Source organism: Tupaia chinensis, unplaced genomic scaffold (assembly GCF_000334495.1).
Source record: "Tupaia chinensis unplaced genomic scaffold, TupChi_1.0 Scaffold000539_1, whole genome shotgun sequence".
Taxonomy (NCBI): domain Eukaryota; kingdom Metazoa; phylum Chordata; class Mammalia; order Scandentia; family Tupaiidae; genus Tupaia; species Tupaia belangeri.
Genome location: NW_006160052.1, coordinates 3,062,572 through 3,082,282, shown reverse-complemented (window position 1 = coordinate 3,082,282; position 19,711 = coordinate 3,062,572). Strand labels below are relative to the sequence as shown.

Genomic DNA, 19,711 nt, shown 5'->3' with positions numbered 1-19,711 from the left:
GGCACTTTTTTTTTTTTTTTTTTTAGAGGTTTTTGCTTCAGGACACGTATGCTCGCTGGAGAGAGAGTCAGAGGGTGAGAGGCAAAGCGAGAAATCACCCCTCAGGGGGGAAGGCCACGCTGCAACCTCTTCTCCTCCATTCTCCTCCTGGGATCTTGGGCACACACACCTGCCCAATGTAAGTTTCAAGCCACCCAGTCTGGGCCTCGAACCACAGTCGGCCGTAAGGGAGTCCAGTGACATAACTGCTATTCTATATGCTGGCCCCTGTTGTTACATCTTTTTGTAACAGTAAAAACCTGAAAGCAACTTTAATATTCGGTAATAACAAAATAGTTAAGTAAATTATGGAGCACCAACATGATAAAATACCATGTGGTTATTCAAATTCTGTTCAGAGCATATTTCAGGATATGAAGGAGATTCTCATGAGGTACCATAACTAAGGGAAAAAGCATACTATAGAACTCCATGTGGTCTGATCCGAACTTTGTAAAAATTTAAATAGGCGTGGAAAAAAGACTAGAAGGAAATAAACCAAAGTATTAAAAATAAATCTAGGTGGTCAGTTGGGAGGTCATTTCTATTTTCTTTTTTATGCTTTTTAACATTTTCCACCATGTTTGTAAAATTTGCACAGATACTTTTGTTTTTAATAATCAGAAAAAAACTTTTAATGATCATAATCACAGCATCCATAGGGTTACCCAAGAATTTTTTTCAGCATTTCAGATCTTCAGGATGAGAACAGGGAGAGCAATTATGTGTTTCTCTACACCTAATTTGGAAAATTTTAGCAGAAATTCCATTGGCCCTGAGTGCCTTGTTGTTTTAGCTGCTTGAAGATTTTCTGCACCTTGTCAAGAATCAAGAGATTTTGCAGTTTCTTTTGTCTGGTATTGCGGGATGGAGTTGAAAATGTGTTCCTCAATAATTGTCTTAGCCGAGAAGGTTTCTGAGATGCTCTTTCCGGAGCTCAGTGACAGATGCGTCCTTATTTAGCAGTTCTCCATGCAGGAGTAGCCAGGGAGCCGTGACGACTCCATGTATGGGGGCACTTAAATCTCATGTGTTGTAAAATGTCGCGGGAGTACTAGACACCTTTGTGGTGCCATTTTTCCATCCCTCCTTTGTGTCAGACTCCTTCGCCCTGGTTTTTCGATGCCTAGGTTTCTCTCCAAGTTGGTGTCAGTGTGCTGGTAATCAAAAGCCTGCCTTGTCTCCGTGGCATGATGAAGTTGACTCTGATCTAAACAGGAGTCCTCAACGCCAACCTGGTTTGCTTCTCTGACCCTTGCAGTTGGTCACTTCCTCCATCCCCTCATTATTCTGTTGTTGTCGTTGTTATAGTAAGTTGGTTTCTTCCATGAGGGAGAGAGATACGTAGAGAGAGGGACAGACGGACACAGACAGCTTCTGCAACAGAGTCTCAGTGCTGCAATCCACCCAGCTCCGGCCAGCCCCGGATCACGGGCACACTGTGCCCGGTGTACTCAGGGAGGTCTTCAGACGTGAACTGGGAACCTCCCCATGTGGGTGGGCCTTACCCCTGCACCACCACCCAGACCCCGCTCATTGTTAAGAACTCGATGGTGAGGTCTGTGGGAGTGAATCTGGCACCACTACTGCTGATGGGTTAAAACCCACCCTCTGGGCTGGCTCGATGGGCAGGCAGAAATGCCTTCCTCACGTGGTGCCAGACCCACATGGAAGTTCGTGAGTTCTGTTCCCAGATGGACATGAATACATAGGCATACCTGCCCGTGTCCTGGCTGAGAAGGCTGCAGGGCGGACTGCCACGTGAGGAGCTGTTGGGTGCTTGTCTTATGCCCTTTCTCTCTCTCTCACTCTCATGAAATACACAACAACACAAATACACTTCATTCTGTAGGTAGGGAGCCCACAGTGCAGAATATTAGAATATAGTATTAGAGGTTCTGGCAGCTTAGAAGCAAACAGGAGATGCAGTCTCTGATTTTTTTTTTTTAAGAGAGATTTTTGCTATAGGGTGCATGCACTGACCGGAGAGACAAAGAAAGACAGAAAGTGAGAAATCACTCCTCTCCAGAGGGGTGGGCGGGTGGCCACACCAAAATCCTTTCTCCTCCATTCTCCTCTAGAGATTTTGGGCACACACACACACGTGCCCAGGGTGAGTTTTAAGCCACCGGGTCTAGGGCTCAAACCGCAGTTGATTATGTGGGAGTCCAGCAACATAGCCATTATGCCATCTGTATATCCCTACAGACCCTGATTTAAAAGGGAGTCAGGATCCAAATCATTTGCCATAAGAGCCAGTCCATTGCTGGAAACAGCTCCCCAGCGCCCACCGTACATGAGGGTGGGATGCCGTCACAGCTTCTGGGCACCCTCCGTGCCCGCTCTGTGTGCCCTCCCTCCTCCGCCCCTCAGCAGCCCTCAGCGGTGGGCACCGTGTCTCCTCCACTTTATTTACAGAAGTGGTTTCAGAGGCTTGAGAAACTTTCCTGAGGTCACCTTACGTTTCAAAGCTAGACTCTAGCCCCTGAGCTCACTCAGGCCGTTGGGCAGTGCGTCTCCAGGCCGACGAGAATTGCCCTTGGTGTGTTTGTGTTCCGGGAGCCCATGGGCGGTCGCTCTGATCAGTGCCCTGGCGAGTCCGACCAGGCGAGCTCAGAAGAGAAGCATCTGACGGTACCATAGCGGTGCTCAGGCTACGGGAGCCATCTGGACAAACATTTCAGAATTACCACTGCCAGCTCCGCCTCGAGACAGTCCAGCAGCCTGGGTGAGACCTGGGCCTCGATGTCTTAAAGCACCTTGGTGATTCTGAAGTGCAGCCAGGGCTGAGAACCCCTGCTCTGCTGCCTCGGCTGACTAACGTCGAAGCTGCCAGACTTTAAGAAAACACCGAGAGAACCACTCAGTGCCAACCAGCTGTCTCACAGCGAGTCCTGCAGGGGCTGAAGGAAGAAAAGCGAGACAACCAGCAGGGTGTGACCTCTGTCCCTCGTCCATCCACTCCCAGCTTTTATGGAAGAGCACACTCGGATGCCCTTAAGGTGCTGCAGAGCCAGAGCCTGTGCCTGCCCCACACTGGCAGGCGCCCACGTTCCTTCTTCAAACCATTCAGCGAGTGTCCATGGAATGCCAGGTAGCGTTCTAGTGGCTGGAAGAGGTGTAGACAGGTCAGACCAGGTTCTTAACTTCATGGAGTTTTTGTAAGGGACCTCCAACAAACGAAAAATGAGTGAGGTAACTCCTGAGGGAGGTCATGGATATGAGCAAAGCGAATAGGGCGTAGCTCCGGGCTGGGGGAAGCAGAGAGGCCTTGCTGAAGAGAGGACATTGGAGCTGAGACGCCACTGACAGAAGGAGCCAGTTGCAGAAGGACCTGGGAGAAGAGCCTCTACACCAAAAACGTTGCAACTGGGTTCTGAAGAATAATGAAGGTCAGGGTCAGCAGGTGGCATGGTGGTTAAGGTGCTAAATTGCCACAGGATCAACCGCGGTTTGAGTCTCGGACCCAGTGACTTAAAAATCATGCCAGGCACATGTGTGTATGTGCCAAAATCCCAAGAGGTGAATGGTGGAGAAGGGATTGTGGTGTGGCCACCCCCCCGGGGGGTGATTTCTCGATTTCCCTCCATCTGTCTCCCTCTGTCTCTCTCAGGCAAGTGCACACACCCTATGGCAAAAACCTAAACAAAAAGAAAAGCAAGAACAGTGACAGTGACAGCATGGAGGAAGAGTGGGACAAGTCTCACAGGGCACAGGGAACAGCTTGTGCGAAATCCTTAGTGTTGGGCCAGCCAGTGGCATTGCGGCTAAGGTGGCTGGATCCCACACGACCAACTGCACTGCTCGAGTCCTGGACCCAGCAGCTGGAAAACCACACCGATAGCGTGTGCGTGTGTGTGGTCAAAATCCCAAGAGGAGAATGGAGGAAAGGGGTTGTGGCTTGGCCATCCTCTCTGGGCGGTGATTTCTCACTTTCTCTCTCTCTGTCTCTCTCTGGCAAGTACACACACCCTAAGGTAAAACTAAAAAGAAGACTCTTGGGGCAGGAGTGAGCGTGGTGCATGTGAAGTGCGGGAGGCAGCCGGGCTTGGCGCATGCGCAGCAACCGCTTTCCTCGCAGTGGGAGGTTCTCGACCAACGTCGTCTCGCCGGAGCCCCACAACACCCCTACGATATATGGTTTTTTTATTCAGATTTTTTATATGAAAAGTTGGGGTGGACGGGTAGAAGGACACTCCTAAGGTGGCAGGGCTGGTAAGAAGTGAACTTCAGGGTGTGCTTCTCCGGCGCCTGCGCAGTCACTGGGGCCTGTTAACTCACAGGTTCCCATCCGGTAGGTCTAGGGGAGGGGTCCTGAGGCTCTGAATTTCTTTCTTTTTTTTTTTTTTTTTTTTTTAAGTTTATTTCTTCCATGAATGAGAGAGAGAGGGAGGGAGGCAGCACCTCCCACCGGGTCCTGACAGACACCCCAGCCTTCCGTCAGCCCTAGGTCGTGGGCGAGCGTGTGCCTGCACCCTCAGGGAGGTCTCCAGACCTGAACTGGGGAACCCTCCCACATGGGATGGCCTCCACCACTGCGCACCGCCCAGCCCCCTGGGACTCTGAATTTCTGACCAGGTCCCCGGTGACGTCACTCTGAGTTTTGGCTCTCACCAATGTCGACCACGGCGGTTCGGTCAGAACTGAGGGGGAGGGCTATGTCCTGCTTGGCCACCTGCTCAGGTGGACGGGGTGCTTAGAATTAACCTCCCGCCCTACCCAGCGGTCCAGTATCTTTCCAGACCCTGACGGAAGCCTCAGGGACAGGCCTGCCCCAGGCGGCAGCCCCTCCTCCGTCTCAGGTGCAGGCTCAGTCAGGCCGTACATACCGATGATCGCAGCATACTGGCTCCTTGCCGCTCTGATTTACGCCGTGAGGTGTTCATCAATTCCAATAGGGAACTTGTTGAGTTATTTTAGGTTTTCAGTCTTGATAGCAAAAACCAACTCCATAAAGCCAACATTTCTCTTCTTAGCTATGTTTCTAGGGATTGCAGAGCCGTCTTCCAGTTCCTCACTCACCAAATCTTGTCCCTCTCCAGGGCTCTCCCATCTCAAATTTGGATTGATACCCTGGTGAGTCATTATTAAGATTGTTGCAGGAAGACATATATTATCAGCATAGATTGTAAACAGCTAGCTCTCTCCCTCTCCTCCCTCTCTCTCTTTTTAAGAGGTTTTGCTTTAGGGTGCATGTGCTCACTGGAGAGAGACAAAAGCAGAGAGAAGGAAAATGAAAAATCACCTCCCAGTGAGTATGGCCATGCCAGTATCCCTTCTCTTCCCAGGATCTTGGGCATGCACACAGACACACACACACACACACACACACGCCCGCCCAGCGTGTTTCAAGCCAGCAGGTCCAAGAACTGAACCGTAGTCGGCCATGTGGGAGTCCAGCGACATAACAGCTCCACCCCCTGCTGGCCCCACAGCTGGCGTTTTTTTTACCTGCTGGGATGTGGTTGCAATAGCCACTGTTACCCAGGGAGAAGAAGCACGAGTGGACTTGACTTGGGAGACCTTCCACAGCGCCCTGCCCCACTGGGCCAGCAGAACAGGTCCTAGAAAGGGCAGGCCGAAACCCGTTCCGGCTTCTGACCCTTGCCCCATCAGTCCCGCGCCAGACAGCGTTCCGAGAGCTGCGGCTTCCTCCCAGACCTCGGTATTGCAGCCGTCGCAATTCAGAGCCCGTGGTGATGAGCAGCTTGCCGAAGGACTTGGAGAGCTTGTCACAGGATGCCCGAGTGGAGGCCCCTTTATCAATTGCCCTGCGCCCTCTTCGCTGTCCGGGGCCCTCCGGTCCAGCTGTTCAGTATTTGCCCATACATTCCAGGCAAACCGATGCTAATTTGGCAGAAAACTGCATGTAAGCACCCACGGCATGGAGATGCTGACCAAATACTCTGGCTCCTGTGACATCTCGAAGGCCTGGCACAGGCTCCGAGGCACTGGGGGAAGATCTAGCCCGCACCTTTCGATGAGATGATCCTCAGACCTAAATGAACACAAGTGACTGAGCTGGCCCGTGTGCGTCCACATTTTATTCAGTTCCACAGACACTTCTGGGCTGTGTGAAGGGACTTGGCCGATCCCTCGAGGAGGAGCCAAGACATAAGGTGTAGTTCCACATCCAAGAAGGTTGTAAGGCGGTCTAGTCGAGCCCGTGGACACCTCGCAAACTCGAGTGTGGTCAGTTCTGGATCACAGGCAGGATCAAAGCGGGGCCGGGAGCTGGGTGGGAGAGGAGACCACCTCTGTCAGTCACCGGAGAAGTCTGGAACGAGTTCATGGAGGGGATGGCCATGGGTCTGGTTTGGCCGTGGCATGCCCAGAATTTCCACCAGGGGCTGAGCAGGTCAGTGAAACGATCCACACACGGAGTCCTTCCCGCACACCACAGCCGGTCCGGGTGTGAAGGGCGTTCACTCTCAGTCGTCCCATCGACTCTGTGTTACGGGGGAGACGGCTGACACCCGGCTCGTCAGGTAACCTGCCCCAGGCCACAGAGTAGCCCGTGGGGAGCTGGGATTTGAACCCAGGCAGCCTAGAACCCGTGCCCAGGCTGTTAACAAAGAAACTCTGTGCCTCTCTGTACAGACATTTGGTTTTCTTTCCGTTACCCTCATTTTCAACCACTAATCAACTCTGTTGAGCTTTGTTAAAGCAGAGTAAGCACCGAGGACCCACTGAAGATGTTTGTTTATTCCTCACTCTGGGCTTTTGAGCCACCTAATCAGCGAAGCCCTGGATGAGCGCAGCCTGCCTTTCTGAGCTCTAGAAAGCCAAGAATGGGCTCTCCAGGCAGGCAGCTCCCCACCTGGAGAGCCTCTACGGTCCTTGGAGGCCAGCTAAACCCCTCTCGTCCTTGCTTTGGACTCTGTGTCCACATTCTTTTAGGCGTCCTAAGATGCGAGATGTGGCTGGGGGAGGGAGACCACACACCAGGGAGATGGTTCCTTTTCTTCCACGGCTTCAGGACTTGGGACTGCTCAGGGACTCAAGAGGGAGCGGCGGGCGGTGGTGCCTCCCCCGAGGTGCCCAGGAGTGAGCTCTGCCAGGTGTGCCCTGCTTCCGTCTCGCAGAGGGGAGAAGCTCTCGGTGCAGAGGGAAAAATAGCTCTACCCAGCGCCTCTGTGTGCGATGGCAGCTGGAAGGCCAGCCCCCCTCTGCTCTCCCAGCCCTGCCCTGGTGCACAGGTCTGGAGGAAGGGGCAGCTTTCTGTCATTCACAGAAAGGGTCCATCTAAGACCGGGCAAGAGACAAGGCAATGCTGGGAAATGGTCCACCCAGAAACAATCCCGTCCGCAAGGAAGACAAGCTGGGGCTGGGGCTGTGCTGACCGGGGCCAAAGTACCCCAGGGCTAATCCTCCTCCTCCTCCTTGATGCCAATCTTTCAGCCATTGCATCCCTAAAGAGAAGGAAGAGAGAAATTGGCAAGCGCCCCGTCTGCATCCCCCACACCTGCCAGCCCTGCGTGCAGGATCTGGGAGGTTTGAAGTCTTTGAACCTTCCTGCCAGGAGGCAAGGCAGGGCAGGGACTGTGCCCGCCCCCCACACACACACACACGCTCCAGGTGAGGGAGCAGATCAGTCAGCACACCCGAGTCCCTCTTTGCCCTGGGATTGGTCCAGGAGCGTTTTGTGTTAAATGCCGACATATAAATTTGTAGACAATCCTTGTGAGCAAATTGGATTCCTTCACAGGGCCCTTAAGTGCTGCCATTTAGCCAGATTTAACGGTAGGTTCTGGCCACCGCCACCGCTCCTGGGTTGACCCTCCACGGCCACCCCAGGATCAATGCCAGGCCGGACAGCTGGAGACAGCCTGGGGTTGTGCGGGCCCCCAACGGTCTCTGCCTGCACCGGCGCACCCTCCGGCTTCCTCCCCGTCTCCAGGTCTCCCTCTGCCCTCTCTTCTCGCGGCTCCCGCTCCCTTTCTCCCCACCTTCTTCCACTGCCGCCTGCCTTCCCCTCTTCCCCTCCAGTCTCCCCCTCCTCCTAGCCGCCCCCTCCTCCTGTCTGTGCTGTGGCAGCTGCTTCCAATGCAGCGAGATGCACCAATTCATCCAGCCTCGCAGACTCTTTAAGGTCGTTACTAAATATATCAAGCAGAAGAAAAGGGTCTTTTTTCCCATCTCTGAGCAGGGAGCATCAATGCCGGCCTTAGGATCCCAGCTTGTCCTCCCTGATCCCCAGTGGAGTCAGCCCAGAGCCCAGCCCAGCCTGAAGCCCACCCTCCCATGGCTTTCCGCAGAGGCTAGGGTAGGGGCAGGGGCCCCCAGGAGGGCAGAGGTGATGGAGTGAGGGGAGCCGAGGGGGAGCCAAGGGGAACTCAGGGGAATTAGACATGAAATCCATTTTCTATCTTCAAGGAGTTAAACAGCTCTGGAGACTCTGAGAAGAAAACAATTTCCACCGCAGCTATTTCTCCCCCTCTAGATTAATATTTTTCTCTTTATTTTTGAGGAAATTGGGAAGTGTTGAAAGAGGCCGACTTGCCGGTCCTAGAGATGGAATTCTATTCAGATGCTCTAAGCAGTGCGGATGACCTTGCTGTTTGAGCAGTAACTGGAGGTGCCGAGCGCGAACCGCCAGGCTTCAGCGTAGTGATTAGAGGAAATGTACAACAAAGTTAGTCCGCTTGTTACGCAGCGGGGGCCTGCCTCGCTGCCCGCTGCTCCGGGCTGGTGGTTCCAGGGCAGCTTCCCGCTCTGCTCCTCCCTGCTACACACCAGCACGTGCTTCTTGGGCATCTCTGAGGCTTCTCCCCTTCCTCCTACTGTGTGTAGGCAGAGCAGGCTGAGCTGTAACTTCAGAGAAACGCCTCCTCCCCATGCAAAAATATCTCGCGCACACAGCAGGCAGCAGCGCCCATCTTTAGAAGTTCTTCGAGGGGAGATAAAAATACAAGTGATATTTTATCTTAAAATCAAAAGTAGATGAGGTCACCAGAGATTGTGTAGGGCAGTCATTTTTAACTTTTTTTTTAGTTATAGGATCTTTTATGAGACAAAGAGCTTTATGGTGTCTCCCCGGAAAATGTAGCCATAATTGTAGGATTTTGCAAACAGATTTGGGAGGCTCAGGAACTCGAGGCCCTGTCCACTGACCTGCTGAGCTCCGAATAAGAGCTATTGAAGCCAAGGAAGGAAGGCTGGGTATGCTGCATTTCAGCAGCTATCTCAGAAAAAGATTCACTGATGATGGTCAGGAAGAAGTTAGGTGGAGGAGAACATTCTAGAAAAGTTGTTGCTGCAGTAGCAGGCTATGGGGAAAGCTGTGCCCATCAGATGCCTCAGGAAGGAAGCTCAGAGAACATAGGACTAAAAGATGTTAGTTCAGACTCGAAATCAGCTGGTTGGTGGTGGTGACCGGGAAAAAGAGTTTCAGTGGGCAGAGAACAGCAAGTTAGATTTTTTTTTTTTTTTTCAGTTTTGCTATGGGGTGAGGGGATGTGCTCTTTAGACAGAGAGAGAGAAAAAGTGAGAAACTACCCCACAGAGGGAATGACCATTCCTTCTCCATCTTCCTCTTGGGATGTTGGGCATGCACACTGGCTTGATTTTCAGGCTGCTGGGTCCAGGACTTGAACCATAAAGTCATCCGTGTGGGATCCAGCACCTTAACTTCCATGCCACCTGCTGGCCCCAGGGAGAGTTAGATTTTTATTGAGACCCAGAGGCCCCAGATGGTGGGGACAGGAATATAGATCCTTTCCTCTAAATCTTGGGCCAGACAGGGAAGTGACAAGAAGTGTGTTGGAAATGCAGAGGTGGGTGCTGCTCCTTTCTGGGTGTGAAACAGAGTCTTTGAGGATTTGGTGTTGGAGATAGTTCCTGGGAAAATAAATAGGAAGGGGCCAGCAGGTTGCACAGTGGTTAAGGCGCTGATCTCTCACACGGCCAACCATGATTCAAGTCCTGGGCCTGGCAGCTTGAAAATCACGCCGGGTGCGTGTGCGTACACGCCCAACATCCCAGGAGGAGAATGGAGGAGGGACTTCAGGATGGCCATCCCCCCAGGAGGTGATTTCTCACTTTCCCTCTCACTGTTTCTGTCTCTCTCTTACTAGCAAAAATATGAAACTAAATAAAATAAAATAAAACAAAATTGAAAGAAAGAAGGGAAAAAGAGAAAGAAAAGAAAAGGAGAAAAGAAAATAAAAGGAAGAAGGCATTCACCAGGCAGAAGGGGGCTGGAGGAGGACGTTTCAGACGGGAAGAGCATTTTCACAGAGATGGAGCCATGGGAGACTGCTTGTTTGGAGGCCCAGGGACAGCGTGTTGGTGTGTGGACAGTGCGAGACAAAGCTGGGAGGGAGAGAACGCTGGGAAGGGAAGAGAGGCAGGCGCCAGAGGGTACGGGACCGAGGGGTTTGTGTCCCCTGTCAGGCAGTGAACAGCCACTGAGGAGATATTTTTAACACATTTTTTTTCTTTTTTTTTTTTTTCTATTTTACCTTTCTGATTCTAAAAGTAATAAAAGCTCATTATAGAAATTTCTTAAAACTATGGAGAAATAAAGAAACACCCTCACATAATTACCGTTCCTGTTTTGGCATGTTTCTTCTTTGAGTCGTCTTTGCATACACTGTGTTGTTCCTTCCAAGACATTGTCATCTGGGGGTGCATCATTACTTTTTGTGCCACTAGGAGCGTGCAGTTACACTGACACCCCGCTTCTTATCAGAACGAGTTAGAGGCATCCTTTCAGAAAGGTTTAAACATGGGGGAAAAAATCGGTGTCTTGGAATTGATCAAATAAGACTGTGTTTTGTTTTTTTTTTTTCAACCTTAACTTTTCAAATGTTGTGTCTTGCTTCTTGACTCAGACTTATACCTCCAAGAATTCTCCAAGTTCAAAAGGATTTGTAAAAATGATTTTAACAGTGGCGTAATATTCCATCGTATGGCTATTGCACCATTTACACGGCGTTGTCCCTAGCCACAGGTGGTCTGCTGGTTTCTCTCTCACTGCTGCATGTGGCACTTCAGCGAGAAATGGTGTGCATATGCTTATTTATTTATTTATTTGAAGGCTTTTGCCATAGGGCACATGCACTCGCCAGAGACAGAGAGGGAAAGTAAGAAATCACCTCCCGGGGAGATGGCCATACTCCCTTCTCCTCCATTTTCCTCTCAGCATTTTGGCCACACATGCACAAGCGCCCAACGTGATTTGCAAGCTACCAGGTCCAGCACTTGAACTGCAGTCAGCCCTGTGGGAATCCAGCACCTTAACCACCATGCCACTTGCTGGCCCCAGTTATTTTGTTTTAATTGCCAGCGGGCATGTGCACTCCACCAGGGAGAGAGAGAGAGAAGACCAACTCCCCCCACCCCCATGAGCACACACACCCCCATGAGATGTGATCACATGGCAATCTCTTCTCCATTTCTCCATCCTGTCGGGATTTTAGGCATGCGTGAACATGCGCCTGGCATGTTTTTTAAGTCACTGGGGCTGGGATTTGAGCCTCACTTAACCTGTGGCATATGGCTACCTTAACCACCAGGCTATTGGGCTGGCCCAGCTTTCTCATTTTTTATTTTAGTTTTTACAGATAGGGTCTTGCCGTGTCTCAGTCGGCATCCCCACGTCGCTGAGATGACAGGCATAGGCCACTGCACCGGCCCCTACACTGGACTGGAAATTGAACTTGGACTGTCCATTTGATCCCAGCCTACAAAGTACAGTGTTGTTGCAGTGTGTGCCACTATGGCTGGGCCCTTTGTTTTGTTTGTTTGTTTGTTTTGTTTTTAGCATTTTACTCAGAGACACCTGTGCAATGCAAGCTAAACCACGACATGTGTCCTAAGGCTTTGAAAAACATGTATCGCCCTTCCTCTCTCTCCAAGGCACGCAAATAAGCTGTGGGTGAGCTCAGGTGCAGCTCTGTGTTCACTCCTGTAACTTTTTTTTTTTTAATTGGGGTAAAATACACGTAACAGAAAGTTTTCCTTCTTTTTATTTTATTGAATTGCTAGAAGGTGTGTGTGCTCATGAGAGAGAGAGAGAGACAGAGAGAGGCAGAAAGCACCCCCAGTGGGGCATGGTCATACTGCAGTCCCTTCTCCTCCATTCTCCATTCTGTTGAGATTTTGGGCACACACACACACACACACACACAGCCCTTTGGTGTGGTTTTCAAGCCACTGGGGCAGGGATTCGAACTATGGTCAGCCATGTGGGATCTGACTCTTTTAACCACTACGCTATAGGGATGGTCCCCAGATTTATCTTCTTAACCATTTTTGAGTGCACAGTTCAACAGCATCTAGTCCATTCACAGTGTGCCACCACCACCCCATCCATCCACAAAAGGTGACCTCTTCATCTTTCCAAACTGAAGCTCTGAATTCATGAAAGAATACCCCCCTATTTCCCCTCTCCCCACGCCTGCAACTGCCATTTGACTTCCTGTCTGTGAATTTGACCAGTCAGGTGTGTCACATACGTGGGGATCACACGCTTGGTGGCCAGCTTATTTCACTTAGCGTTACGTCCTCAAGGTTCATTCGGGTCGTAGCACGTGTGCAAATTTCCTTTCTAAAGCTGAATAAGATTCCCCGGTGTCTATGCAACATTTCGTCTATCCATTCATCATCAGGGTACATAAGCTTCCCTTTTTGTCTTTTTTTTTTTTTTTTTTACCATAGGGCTTTTGCACTCTCTAGAGATGGACAGAGAGAGGGAAGGTGAGGAATTACCTCCCAGGGGTGATGACCATGCTGTAATCCCTTCTCCTCCATTCTCCTCTTAGGATATTTGGCACTCATGCATACATACCCAGGGTGATTTTCAAGCTGCCAGATTCAGGACTTGGCCATGTGGGCGCCCAGCACCTTAACTGCCACCCCACCTGCTGGCTTCTGTGCATATGCTTTTACTTAAATTTTAGGTTCTTTCTCTAGAATAGATTCTTAGTCATCAATCGAAAGGTATTGAAAAATGGTGACCTCTCAATACATATTGCTAAATTGCTTTCAGAACCTTTTTACATATTTGCACTACTGCGGTCAGTACATGTCAGCACTGGATTTGGGTTTGGGATTATTTGGTTTATTTTTCTTACTTTGATTCCAGAAATATAGTGTGTCGGTTTTTTGTTTTGTTTTGTTTTGTTTTTTTGAGAGGTCTTTGCTATAGGGCATGTGTGCTCACCAGAAGGACAGAGAGAAACAGACAGAAAGCGAGAAATCACCCCCCAATGGGTGATGGCCACTCCGCAATCCCTTCTCCTCCATTCTCCTCTCAGGATCTTGGGCACGCATACATGCACAGCCAGAATGAGTTCAAGCCACCAGGTCTGGGACTCGAACTGCGGTCAACTACATGGGAGTCCAGCAACACAGCCATTACACCAACTGCTGGTCCCTGTGTCATCATTTTAATATGCCTTTCTTGGAGCATTCTAAACTAAGGCGAACTTCCTTTTGTATCTTCATTAGCTGGACTGTGTCTCCTCCTTGTCGGTCACCTCCTGTGTCCTCTGACCCTGTTAAAGACACAGTGCTTTAGTCACCTCTTTACACGCACTCGTTGTGGAGGAGCGATCCGCTCGTCTCCAATACTCTCGCAGTGGCTCGCGTCTCGGTCAGTCCCTGCTGGCAGGAGAGATAAAACCCCGCGCAGCGGCAGACAGAAGCCCAGCTTCTCGGAGTTTATACCCGAGCGCTGAGGGGACGTGAAGCAGGAGATGTGGGTTCAACGGTGTAGGTGCTAAGCAGGAACATGGACTGAGGAAGGGCGGTAGAAATGTTGGCCCCATGTCGGGGGACGGCCATCTGAAGGTGTGGGGCATGCCTGGAGGGACAGCAGCCCATGGTCATCTGGGGAGAGTGAGTCAGGGGAAGCACCCAGCCCGAGCAAGGACCTCGAGCAGGAACACAGCAGCCATCTGGCTGGAGCGAGGAGGAAGAGGAGGGCAGAGAGAGGCCAGGTGTGAGCGTGGCCTGAGCTCAGCCTTGCGGACTCTGAGGGCTGCTTGCTCAGACCAGCGCTGCTTTCCTGGAGTGAGAAGAAAGCCGAAAGGACAGGGGTTCTGAGCCAAGAGGTGACATGATCGGACTCGCACTTCAGAAGAGTCGCTCTGAGTCCCACATGAAGAATAGACGGAGGAAAGGAGAAGGTGAGAAGCTCAGAGAGCTGTTGGGAAGCTCTTGCAGATATCCAGGGGAAATACGAGGGCGCCTGGAGCCGAGCTTGGCAGCCGGCGAGGAACCCCCGGGTTCTGTCCCCGGGCACCGCTGATGGGCTTTACTGAGGAGTTGTGTGTGGGGTTTGGGAAGAGGTAAGACTTTGGGGCATGCTGAGCACCTGCAAGTCAGAAGTTGGGGTAGTTGAGACCGCAGGGGTAGAAGCAGACGGCGAGGTGGAGTCGGTGTCTGACAAGTGAAGTTGAAATGTCTATTAAACATTCACGAGCGCGTGGAGGAGGCGGTTGGATATATGAGTCTGGAGTGCAGGGAAGAGGTCGGGTAGGGATGTCAATCTGGGGGATGATGTCAATCTGGGAGTTGTCAGCGTCTGGTGGCATTGAAAGCCCTGGTACTGTGGGAGGTCACGAAGGAGTGAGACTGGAAGGAAGAGAGATGCCGTGACAGCCTGCTGCCTCAACGCAGGAGGGTTGGACGTTGGGCGTGGTTTGGGCCTTCCTGGGATGCCAGGTTGGCAGTGGGCGTGGTAGGGGGCACAGCTGGGACCCGAGCTGTGTTCCGGATGGGTGGCTCTGGAGGTCGCCTGGACTTTCCCGTCTCCTGAGGTGGAGAACCGGAGCATGCCATCAGAGGTCCCAGCAGACGAGGGTCACCATCTCGGATCTCCATGGTTACGTTTGACCAGAGATCGGCTAACTCTTTCATCTCGAGAGTCGGCAGCAGGGGCACACAGGAGCCCTTTGATAGTGACGGGAAATGCAGACTTGGCAGAAAGAAAGGAGCAGAAACTAAAAGGAAGGGCAAGAGTCCCAAAGGGAATGGCAGCCCCGTTCCTGTGCTGTCCCCTTCTTTCATGTAGTGACTTTAAAAACATAATATTTATTATTATTTAATTTTATTAATTATTATTATTATTTTAAATTTGATCAGAGAGAGAGAGGAAAAGCCGCCAGGTCGGGGACTCAAAACTGTGGTTGGCGGGACCAGCAGTTAGCATAATGGCTATGTCGTTGAACTCCCATGTAGTCGACCGCGGTTCGAGTCCTGGACCTGGTGGCTTAAACTCACGCTGGGCGCGTGTACATGTGTGCCCAAGATCCCGAGAGGAGAATGGAGGAGAAGGAATGGCAGTGTGACCATTCCCCCTAGGGGGTGATTTCTCGCTTTCTATCTCTCTGTCTCTCTCTGTCTTTCTGGTGAGCGCACGTACCCTATAGCAAAAACCTCTCCAAAAACAAAAAAACTGTGGTTGGCCATGTGGGAGTCCAGCACCCTAGCCACCATGCATGGGTTCTTAAGAGCGGGGGTGGGGTGGGAGCAAGCACCCTAGCCACCATGCATGGGTTCTTAAGGGCGGTGGTGGGGTGGGAGTGTCTAATGCCCAGGGAGCTTGTTAGTAATTTGCCCTGGCCTCTAGAGATTCTAGAAACCCCACTTGCCTCAACTGGGAATTCTCACTTTGAATGGTGATGCACTCAGAGCCGAGAGGGAACAGCAGTGCTTGGCCGAAATCGCACACGCCCTCCGATATGTGGCTCCTACCTGCTGCTCAGAGACATGGCAGTGTAAGAGTGGCTAGGCTGGCAAGTGGTGTGGAGGTTGAGGTGCGGGATCCTACACGGCTGACTGTGTGGTTTAAATCCTCGCCCCAGCAGCTTGAAAATCACACCAGGCACAAGTGCACACATGCCCAAAACCCTGAGAGAAGACTGGAGGAGAAGGGACTGCGACATGGCCGTTCCCCCGGGAGCTGATTTCTCTGTGTCTTCCTCTCCCTTCTCTCATACACATACCCTATAGCAAAACTTGAAGAAAAAAAAAAAAGTGACCATGTAATATGTCACGCAAGCCAGGGCCCTTCTGACGTGGGGAGAGGACTTACTAGGACTTACCCAGGACGACAAGAGTACCCCGATCACCAGCAGGATTCCAGATGAGGTTGAGGAGTTGAGTGTCGCCTAGGGAGGAGGCGACTTTAACGAATGTGTGAGCTCGTCTCTGGATGTACCAGCCAGAACCTCTGGGGCGGGCCCACAGCCTGCACTCTGTGAGCCTCCCCTGCAGAACATCTCTGTCTCTTCATCTCTAGTCTCTCATGGTCTTCGGGGACGAGGCTTTTGCATGGAGGAAGAGCCACTGGCTGAGGAGGGATCCGTTTCCTCCAGAGAGGTCTCTTTCTGGAGCAGCACTGCCTTCCTGGGGAGGGCAGCCCCTCCGTTTGTTCATGGCGGGCCCCTCCCTGTTTCCGGCTTAGGGCTCACGGCCGCTCGGTTTCCCTAGCCAGGTCCTGGGCTACTGCAGGAGGACAGAAGACTGTCCCTCCATGCTCGCCCAGGGCTCTCGAAGGAATAGCAGGACTAATGCCCTCGATGTCGGCACCTGGCTGCTGTCCCTCCTGCACGCTGGCATCATTCCCCTTTCATAATCCATTATGGCTCTGTCGTCTGTGAATTTAAAACCTTTTTGAGCTTCATTTATATTTTAAGCCTGTTTTCTCTTCTTTGGATTACAAATGCCATAAATTTCCTACCTGTTGAATAGTGCTTCCTCTGTTTGTCCTAAATGCCAGCTCTTTCTCCTTGGCCACATCTCAGACTTCTGAAAGCGAGAAGGTAATGAGGACCAGCAGACAGCATAATGGCTATGTTGCTGGACTCTCACGTAGTCGACCGCGGTTCGAGTCCCGGGCCCAGTGGCTTCAAACTCACACTGGGCATGTGTGCATGTGTGCCCAAAATCCCGAGAGGAGAATGGAGGAGAAGGGATTGCGGCATGGCCATCCCCCCTGTGGGGTGATTTCTTGCTTTCTGTCTCTGTCTCTCTGGCATGCATACACACCTATAGCAAAAATCTCTTAAAAAGAAGAAAAAAAAGGAAAGCGAGAAGCCGATGAACCCCCAGGAGGCTGTCTATATATTATTCTGTGTCCATAATTGTAGGGCTGGAAGGGACCTTGAACATTGAAATTGAGCTTATTTTTCAGTTCTGTCCACCAGATATCCCGTTCCTCATACCTGCCCAGTCAGCTTAAACACGCCAGGAACAGAGCTCTCTCTGCCGACAGGCAGCCGGCTCCAACTTTGTGGAATTCTAAAGTTCTGTGTAAATATCAGCCTTCCCTCGGATACAATGATTTACATGGTATTGGATTAGAGATGGAGGCACCAGCAGATGGCATAATGGTTACGTCACTGGGCTCCCACATAGTTGATTGCGGTTTGAGTCCCAGACCCGGTGGCTTAAAACTCATGCCAGGTGCATGTACGTGTGTGCCCAAAATCCCAAGAGGAGAAGGGAGGAGAAAGGATTGCAGTGTGGCCATCTCCCCGGGGGTGATTTCTCATTTGCTGTCCCTCTGTCTCTCTGGTGAGCACAAGCACCCTCAAAAAAAAAAAAAAAAAGAGTTGGAGACATCAATATGAACTCTTATTTAGCCTAATATAAATACAGGTAGTCACATGTAGAAATATCTATAGATGTATGTATATACGTGGGCTAGTATGCACTCTATACAAGGGGACTTCAAAACATTCGTGGAAAAATGAAATTGAAGTATGCGTTTATTTTAGTGCAGGAACATTTGGAAATCCATCCATAGTTTTTTCAAGACATGCATTTTTCTTAAACCTTTTGAAGACTCCTCTTGTTTCCTCGCTTTGTCATCTCAGCAACGCAAAAAGTATCGGACACCCACAATTGGTTTTGAATGCCTTTCTCCAATGAAAGGAGCCTGGACTCATGGAAGAAGTGGCTGATTCTCGGCCGAGCGGAGCCTGGAGAATTCGGCACTGCCACGCAGCAAGGAGGCACCCTGGTGATGGGGTCTGTGAGACCCAGGAGCCCGCTGTCAGAGCCCATCGTGGCTAACGTGGGGACAATCAGAGCGAAACATGAAGTAGTGCTGGATTATAACCCTGAGTGTAAAATAAATATCCATGAATGTATGCTGATATAAATAAATGATTGCATACAGAAATGAAGGAGGGCGAGCAGATAAACATCCCACGTAGGAGAATTCCAGGTGATTCGTGCAGGTGGTGGTGAAGAACTAACTCCCTCTTCCTTAAGTGTGGGCTCCTGACTGCCGTGTGGGAGGGTGTGGGAGGACCTTCGCAGTGGAGAACCTGAGCCACGCCCCCTCACCCAGGTGATCGAGGTTGCCATCAACATCCTGTAGGTGGCACGTACCTTGACAAGTGATGGAATGGCCCTTGCCTCTGTCTCCCTCCCGCAACCCATTAACTCTGGTCTAACCATGAGAGAAAGAGAAATTCCAGCTGGGGGGCATTCTCCAAATCCCGACCAGTACCCTCAGATTGTCCAGTTACCAAAATCAGGGAAGGCGAACGCTTTCTCAGGAGAGCCAAGGAGACCTGACGACTAAACGTAATCCAGGTCCTGGAGGAGGAGACGGGCCTAGGTAGATCTAGTGACCAGAGGGTCAGCAAGTCGTCGTGTGTCAGTGCTGGTCAGTGACTGCCAGTGCCACCCAGCTAGGTGGGGCACTTGTGAGAGCAGGAACGCTCTGTGCTGTCTGCGAATTTTCTGTAAATCCACAACTATCCTAAACTAAAAAGAAAATCCGCCTCCTCGATATCCTGGCGTTGGCTCCGACCGCAGCCTGAACTGACTCAGAAATGCCCTAGAGCCGGTCAGCCCTGATTCCTCCAGGCCCTCCCCAGTGGCAGTGTCGTACCCACCTCTGCTCAGCCCCAGGAATCTGGTTCCCAAGTCAGCCATCTCTGTCTCCTGCATCTGGGTCTCTGTGCCCTGGCCCCGCCCCAGCGTCTGCCCAGACCACCCTTCACTGGGCACGGCGTGTTTTAGATGGCTGCCTGCCCAGGTTCAGCAAGGGGCTCAGAACTCACCATAGCACCCCGAGTCTGGCTGCCCAGCCCAGGGAAGAACAGGCCTGTCACCTCCTTCAGTTTGTACACAGATATCTCTAATAGTAGAGCCCACGGTGACTTCGACAACTTCAAGGGAGCGGCCACCTCACAACCAATAGCTCCAAACAGCGCCACTGTGATCAGCATCGGCAGTGACTTTCTGCCAAGTTGAAGCTTGCCCGGAGAAGGAAGGGGTTGCTGCTGGAGGTAGCGCGTGTTCTAATACTGAGAGTATTCGAGTGCACCTGGCAGTGGTAGAGAAAGGGGACACTCAGTAGGTGGAACTGAGGAAGGGCGTTCCGTCCAGTAATGTTTATGGTCCTGGGCACAAGTGACGTACTCGCTCCTGCCTCGGTTTCCTCATCCTTTTTTTTTTTCTCTTTTTTGAAGAGGGTTTTTGCTATAGGGCGCGTGCGCTCGCCAGAAAGACAGAGAGACAGAAAGCAAGAAATCCTCCCCCCGGGGGGTATGGCCATGCCACAATCCCTTCTCCTCCATTCTCCTCTCGGGATCTTGGGCACGCACGCACACGCGCCCGGCGTGAGCCTAAGCCGCCGGGTCCGGGACTCAAACCACGGTCGACTACATGGGAGTCCAGCGACACAGCCATTACGCTAACT

The 19,711-nt window shown here is 51.4% G+C and overlaps 1 protein-coding gene and 1 long non-coding RNA gene across 5 annotated transcripts in view; both read left to right on the top strand.

The window, feature by feature from the left end:
* The window catches only part of CRTAC1 (cartilage acidic protein 1), a 183,026-nt gene that overhangs the window by 59,485 nt on the left and 103,830 nt on the right, over positions 1-19,711 (top strand). The window lies entirely within an intron of this gene.
* Positions 4,193-6,124, top strand: LOC102489960 (uncharacterized). The gene is made up of 3 exons (XR_335807.2): positions 4,193-4,333; positions 5,082-5,115; positions 5,876-6,124. It is a non-coding gene; the product is annotated as an uncharacterized LOC102489960 (long non-coding RNA).